This window comes from Delphinapterus leucas, chromosome 2 (genome assembly GCF_059928025.1).
Source record: "Delphinapterus leucas isolate spDelLeu-1000000601 "Yukka" chromosome 2, BTC_Dleu_Yukka2, whole genome shotgun sequence".
Classification (NCBI taxonomy): domain Eukaryota; kingdom Metazoa; phylum Chordata; class Mammalia; order Artiodactyla; family Monodontidae; genus Delphinapterus; species Delphinapterus leucas.
The window spans coordinates 121,991,744-121,999,846 of NC_143130.1; the positions used below are offsets into that span (position 1 = coordinate 121,991,744).

The 8,103-nt window shown below is 39.0% G+C and overlaps 1 pseudogene; it reads right to left on the bottom strand.

Moving 5' to 3' along the window:
* Nucleotides 1-212: 212 nt before the first annotated feature.
* LOC149750277 (transcription factor BTF3 pseudogene) lies at nucleotides 213-2,322 on the bottom strand (annotated as a pseudogene).
* Between the last annotated feature and the right edge of the window lie 5,781 nt (nucleotides 2,323-8,103).

The window sequence follows — 8,103 nt, forward strand, 5'->3', positions numbered from 1 at the left end:
TGAAAGTCCGCCTGCCGATGCAGGGGACACGGGTTCGTGCCCGGGTCCGGGAAGATCCCACATTGCCGCGGAGCGGCTAGGCGCGTGAGCCATGGCCGCTGAGCCTGTGCGTCCGGAGCCTGTGCTCCACGACGGAAGAGGCCACAAACAGTGAGAGGCCCGCGTACGGCAAAAAAAAAAAAAAAAAACAAAACCAAAAAACTAAGTGAAAAACTTTATTAACTTTTGTTTCAAACTTTATTACCAGGCTTCTACAGCTTAATTAGCTGCAAAGAATGAATTGTGTATAAGCAAAAACTGAAAAGAGCTTCAGTGTCCAAGGGGCTTGGGCTTTAAAATATTAGAAATGTATATTTTATCAGACACAGGGACAAAGTTTTAAAAAGTAGTCTTAATATAAAATAGCAGCACCCAGTAACTTCAAGTTTCATCTTCAGAAGTTGACTCAATTCAGTTTGTCTCATTCTTGAAAGCCTCAGCAAAATTCTCCGTAAGATCTGGAATTTCATCATCACCATCCTCTCCAGTAGCAAGCAGTGCTTTTCCATCCACAGATTATTTTGGCAGCGCTTCAGCCAGTTGTTTTAAACTAGTCAGACTGTCTGCACCAAGCTGGTTTAAGATGCCAGGTAACATTTCTGTCAGCTGCTTTGCTTCAGCATGGCCAATAACAGTGAAAGTGTTGGCTGCCAGGGATGCTTGAAATTTAGGGTTGTTAATGTGCATCACATTAACTTTTCAATACCAGAGATGTTGTTTACCCCTAAGTTTCTTTAAGTTCTTTAAGGAGAAGTTTGTTTGTTTGTTTGTTTTAAATCATCTGTTGTAGCTGTTCTATGAACCAACTTCTTTCTGTGAGCAGTTCCTTTCCCACCAATGTTCACTTGTGCCTGCAGTTCTGTGAGTTTCTTCTGGTTCACGATAGTTTCTTTCATCTTGAGGGAGTGGAAATGGGGCCTTGTGGGGGGACCAGGTCTGGCGCTCAGGGGGTCTCAGGCAGACCAGCTGGGATTAGGGACACACATGGGGTGCCCCCAATTATGCTTTTCCAAATTTCCCAAAATATATATTTATTTTTAATTGAAAACTTTAGAATCACTTTTCAAGTTCCCCCCAAAGTTGTAATTTGATTGTGATTGCACTGACTTTATAATTTAGGAATAATCAACAATTTTGGAATGTTGATCTGTCTAAACAGAAACTAGTATGCCTCTCCATTTATTCTGTCATCTATTTTAGTAAAATTTTATAGTTTTTTTTATACAGGTCCTGCACATATTTATTAGGTTTAGCCACAGGGTTTGTGTGCAGGTATCTTTTTAATAAGAATTTTTCCCTTTTCTGTACTTCCACTTAGTTGTTGTTTGTATACAGGAAACTTTGGAATTTTTTTTCCAATTTGCAAGAAGCTCTTTTGTTTTCCTCTGGTTGAAGTAGAGACTTCTGTGTCTCTGTCCACACACCCCCCCAGTCCCTCCCCCACCCCATAGTTGATTGGATCCTAGCTGAAAAGATCAGGAAAGGCACTTCACCAGGAAGACAAGAAAATTTATTTTTGTGTAAAATTTATTTTGGATCTATAATATGTTTACTGATTTGAATAAGGCTTATTTCATTAACATGTAATTTCCCCCCTGTAACTGTTATAACAATGCACTCTGTTGAATCTCCCTCTGGTATCAGGTTCTCTTTAACAATTCAGTCCAATTTCATAGCCTTAAAAAACACCTTTATTGTGAAAAGGAGGGACAAAAAGTGTTTAAAAAGTTTCTCTGACTGCACCTTGTTTTATAGTTTTGATTTTGGAACCATGTGAACATTTCATATAACTTAAAAACTTGGATCAAAAAGGAAAAAAAAACTCCTACAAATCTGAAACAAATGGATACAAATGAACCTAGGAGTATATAAAATTGACAGTATAAACCACACAGAAAAAAAAAATTATTTCAAATGACATTAAAACTCAAACTTTTAATGTAGCTCCATGGTGAGTTATATCCTAGAGAGCAAAAAGAACCACAATGAAATATTTAGTTGCAATTCGTAGTTCTTTTTTTTTTTTTGACCACACAGCTTGTGCAAGTGAAAGCTTGGAGCCCTAACCACTGGACCACAAGGGAATTCCCACAATTGATAGTTCTATTGTTAGTATTAGTTCTATTGTTAGTAGTAATACTAGTATTGTTGCTTTGAAACTATTTTATGCATAATATACGTTATATATGTATACATTATGTATATGCATAATCAAATATGTAATCATGTTAATGTCATTAAAACCAAGATTTTCAGTGTGAAAGCAAAGAGATACAAATATAATAATCGATGATTTAATTTTTCACTTGAATTGGAAATATCCATATGAATGCATGATTTATTTTTCTTTCTGAAATTCACATATTTCCTAGTTTTATTTACTGAGAGGGCATAGAAATAATGACAGTCTGGTAGAAGTGAGCATCCCCAGTGCTGATCATAGTCTCTAAAAGCCATTTCGCAACAAAAGGAAGAAGCGTTCCTTGAAAAAATGGCTGATTCTAGGTCTGGGGCAGGAAATGTACCAGATGAGCTTGATACCTCTTGCTATGCCAGAAAGCAGGAATGCTATCAATACCACTGAGATTGTGTGGATACAGGGGTCAACTTCAAGGAGTTCACATTGGCCAAATTTGGGACAATTTGAGTCTTGAATACTGCAATGTATAAAGCATAACATATACAGGCATACCTCATTTTATTGTGCTTTGCTTAATTGCGCTTTGCAGATACTGTGCTTTTTACAAATTGAAGGTTTGTGGCAACCCTGCCTCAAGTAATTCTATTTGAACAATTTTTCCAACAGCATTTGCTCACTCCATGTCCCTGTGTCATGTTTAGGTAATTCTCACAATAATTCAAACTTTTTCATTATTATTATATTTGTTGTGGTGATCTGTGATCTTTGATGTTACTATTGTAATTGTTTTGGGGCACCACGAACCCGTGCCCATTTAAGATGGTGAACTTAACCAATAAATGTGTGTGTTCTGACTGCTCCACATGCTGGTCGTTCCCCTGTCTCTCTCCTTCTCAGACCTTCCTATTCCCAGAGACACAACAATATTGAAATTAGGCCAGTTAATAGCCTTACAACGGTCTCTGAGTCTTCAAGTGAAAGGAAGAGTCCCACATCTCTCACTTTAAATCAAAAGCTTTGTGAGGAAGACATGTCAAAAGCCAAGACAGGCCAAAAGCTAGGTGTCTTGACAACAAACAGTTAGCCAAGCTGTGAAGGCAAAGGAAAAGTTCTTGAAGGAAATTAAAAGTGCTACTCCAGGGAACACAAGAATGATAAGAAAGCAAAACAGCCTGACTGTTGTAATGGAGAGAGTTTTAGTGGTCTGGACAGAAGATCAAACCTGCTACAACATTTCCTTAAGCCAAAGCCTAATCCAGAGCAAGGTCCTAACTTTCTTCAATTCTAGGAAGGCTGAGAGAGGTGAAGAAGAAAAAAAGTTTGAAGCCAGCAGAAGTTGGTTCATGTGGTTTAAGGAAAGAAGCTGTCTCCATAACATCAAAATGCAGGGTTAAGCAGCGAGTGCTGATGTAGAAGCACTAGAAGATCTAGCTAGGATAATTAATGAAGGTGGCTACATTAAACAACAGATTTTCAGTGTAGATGAAACAACCTTCTCTTGGAAGAAGATGCTATCAAGGACTTTCATAGGTAGAGAGGAGAATTCAATACCTGGCTTCAAAGCTTCAAAGGACAGGCTGACTTTCTTGTTAGGGGCTAAAGCAGCTGGTGACTTTAATTTGATGCTAATGCTCATTTACCATTCTGAAAATCCTAGGGTCCTTAAGAATTATGCTAAATCCACTCTGCCTGTGCTCTATAAATGGAACTACACAGCCTGGATGACAGCACATCTGTTTACCACATGGCTTACTGAATATTTTAAGCCCATTGTTGAGACCTACTGCTCAGAAAAAGAGTCCTTTCAATATATTACTGCTCTTTGAAAATGCACCTGATCACCCAAGAGCTCTGATGGAGATGGGCAATGAAATTCATGTTGTTTTCATCCCTGCTAACACAACATCCATTCTGCAGCCCATGAATCAAGGGATAATTTCAGGGACTTCCTTGGCAGTCCAGTGTTTAAGATTCCACGCTTCCAATGCAGGGGGCGGGGGTTCGATCCCTGGTCGGGGAACTAAGATCCCACATGCCACATGGCACGGCCCCCCCCCACCAAAAAAGGGGTAACTTCAACTTTCAAGTCTTTTTTTTTTGGCTGCGCAGTGCAGCTTGTGGGATCTTAGTTCCCCCACCAGGGATTGAACCTGGGCCCTCGACAGTGAAAGAGCAGAGCCCTAACCACTGAACTGCCAGGGAATTTCCCATCAAGTCTTATTTTAAAGAAATACATTTAGTAAGGCCATAGCTGCCATAGATAGTGATTCCTCTGATGAATCTGGGCGAAATAAATTGAAAACCTTCACCGTTCTAGATGCCATTAAGAACATGCGTGACTCATGGGAAGACATAAAAATATCAACCTTAACAGGAGTGTGGAAGAAGTTGATTCCAACCCTCATGGGTGACTGGGAGGGGTTGAAGACTTCAGTGGAAGAAGTCACTGCAGATGTAGTGGAAACAGCTGGAGAACTAGAATTAGAAGTGGAGCCTGAAGATGTGATTGAATTGCTGCAATCTCATGATAAAACTTGAATGGATGAGGTCTTGGTTCTTACGGATAAGCAAAGAAATTGATTTCTTGAGATGGAGTCTATTGCTGGCAAAGATGCTGTGAAGATTGTTGAAATGACCACAAAGGATTTAGAATATTACATAAACTTAGTTGATTAAGCAGCAGCAGAGTTTGAGAGGATTGACTCCAATTTTAAAGGAAGTTCGACTGTGGGTAAAATGCTATCAAACAGCATTGCATACTACAGAGAAGTCTTAAGGAAAATTCATTTGATGCAGCAAACTTCACTGTTTTCTTATTTTTAAGAAATTGCCCCAGGCACCCACAACCTTCAGCAACCATCACCCTGATCAGTCAGCAGCCATCAACACTGAGATAAGACCCTTTACCAGCAAAAAGATTATGACTTGCTGAAGGCTCAGATGATGGTTAGAATTTTCTAGCAATAAAGTAGTTTTAGTTAAGGTATGTAGATTGTTTTTAGACATAATATGCTATTGCACACTTAGTAGACTACAGTATAAAGTAAACATAACTATTGTAGGCACTGGGCTGGAGGGCTTAAGGGAACACTACCTTAACCATCACAAATCTTTATGATTTCAGTTTGTTCCCTCAGTATTTTCCTTGTTTCTGTAGGTTTGAATGAATGGTTTTTAACCTCTGACCCATATTTTCAATTGAAAATAAAATGAAAAATTAGTACACTTTAGAAAAATAGTCAAGTGAGAAGGGGCCAGGATAGTAAAAACTGCCCCTTGAGAATGGTAAAGAAAGCTTCATGAGCCTGGCAGAATTCAGACTCTGTAAGGTTATCACCCAGCAGTCCATGTCCCTGTTGAGCAACTTTGGTGTGTGAGAAGCTCTTTCTCTCTCTGTCAGAGGCAATGCTGTGTAATCATTGTCCCTGAGCAGACAGGTAGATGAAATTTTACCCCCCTCCTCCCACTTGCCTTTAGGTGGAGCCAAAAAAAATGTAAATAGGAATAATATAAACCACTTCCAGACCTGGTCTTTGACAGCATCGAATGTAGTTCTCCAGCTCTTTTCTCCCATCACTGCAGCCTTGGATATCTCATATTCCAGATGGTGTAGCCACTGGTTAGCTGCTATTCTTTAAAAAATCCTATATAAACACACAAACAAAAACCATTTTTTGAATTTTAATCACCCAATTGTAGTGAGAAATGACATTCGGTCTTGAATTCTAGATTCATATCAAGGCTACCAGTGAGTGAGTCACAAAGCCAAAGTTGTACTTTTTTGAAGGAGGAAGTGGGGTGAGGGTAAGAGGAGGGATAAAGGCCATGAAGAATGATAATCAAACAGAAGACATTTGTAGAGTGATTCATTACTCTCCCAAGAGTTCAGAGGGATATCTTTGCACTTTGTCTTGTCCAGCTGAGACACAGAATCATACACCTCATAGTTACATTAGTGACAATGTCATGGTCTTCCATAATGTTGTTTCTAAAAATGCACATGCTTAAAAGTTCAAGGGTCACAAGGACTTCTAATGCTGAAATGTGCAAAGGTGCAAAATTTCTGCACTGCTGCCTTTGGGAATGAGATATTTTAGATGGCAAGAATAAAAGAAAAAAAAGAGATATTTAAGATGGCATAGGTATGAGATCTTGAAAATATTAGCAGTTAAAATAGAGTCAAGGTTAGTCATAGTACCTAATGGTTGTAAAGTGAATTTCTACTTTTGTGGTTATTTGCAGGAAACTTAATATCCCAGCCAAATTTTGCTTGCCCCCAAAATTACTTTCAAGATAGTTCTTTTTGCCATCAGTTCACACACGTGTAAAGGAATATAAATTCATTTTAATATAAGTTCAAGAAAAATGTCCCTAGAAAAGTGATGACAGTTATTTCCCAGGATCTCATAATATGTTCCAAATACAAATATCTATTACTCAATTATTCTCATTGTTAATGAAGTTGACTGAGAGTTGATATCAGATGTTCCTCCAGTTATAGAAGACTGGTTAGTCCAGAAGGGTAACTCAGGTAGAATGAAACAATTATTAAGAACAGTAAAGTTGATATAATAGTGGAGACCCTTTGGAGTTTCCTTCAGAGGTATCAAGATGTACAATGTTGTGACGTGAACAAGGACATAATTAACACGCTTTAAAATTTTATAACTAGAAAGAAAATTTGTCATTCTAAACCAACCATAATAATCACAACATTCAAATAATTCCAGAAACTTCCAAAATAGAGTGACATGTGAAGATGAATTCCCAGTATCTCTTTCATCACATTGTAGGAGATAAAGAAACAAACAAAACATAATCCCACATGATCCAGGAAAAAATCACAAGTTATCAGGCTTCTTAGACTCACTGGCCTGGATGACATCATGCCACATATTTCTGGGATCTCAACTAGCAACCTTGCCCCACAAAAGCTTTATAAATCGGTAAAAATTGCCCTGGATCCTATTGATTTGATGTAAAGTAAAATATTATTTGGTGGAGGAAACATATACTTAAGAAGGTTGTTCTGTGAAATACTGCTGTAATGAAAAATGTAGACTCATATAAAAATCATAGATGGTAAATAGTGTTTGAAAATATTTTGTCTTTAGGAAATGTAAAATAAACTTCTAAGGTGATAGTAATACAAAATGTTTGAGGGCTTCCCTGGTGGCACTGTGGTTCGGGGTCCGCCTGCCGATGCAGGCGGCGTGAGTTCGTGCCCCGGTTCGGGAGGATCCCACGTGCCGCGGAGCGGCCGGGCCCGTGAGCCTGTGCTCCGCGGAGTGAGAGGCCACAGCAGTGAGAGGCCCGAGTACCGCAAAAAAAAAAAAAAAAAAAAAAGTTTGAGGCATTTGTTATGTGGCTGCTTTCTACGAAGCTAAGGTGAGCTCAAGTCATGGTGACTCCTGAGGCTAAAAGGATGGGTATATTTAGTAGTAGAATTGTAGTGGAGTTAGTGGATTAATTCTGGTTGGTGGGCAAAGTCTTGGAAAGAACCTTCTCAAATGGTTTCTTGTTGTCTTCATCAGCAGCTGTACATTGTTAGTAGAGTTTGATAAGTTAAAATGGTACCATCTGCTTATTCTTGAGGTTAGACTGTATATTTTTGTGGTTGTTCTTGTTCTTGTTCATTCTTTTTTTGGCCACACAGCTTGCAGGATCCCCAACCAGGGATCGAACCTGTGCCCCCTGCAGTGGGAGCTCAGAGTCCTAACCACTGGACCACCAGGTAAGTCTGTGCTGTTGTTTTTTAAACTAAATAGTAGGCTTGTGTGTGGTGAGTCATTGAGTGTTATCCTGTAGATACAGACTTAGTAGAAGAATAGACATGTGTGCTTGAATTAAGGTACCACCTATTGGATCCATTCCATCTCTAGTCCTTCTGCTCCGTGAGGTAACTGGGCAGGTGAGGCCAGTAT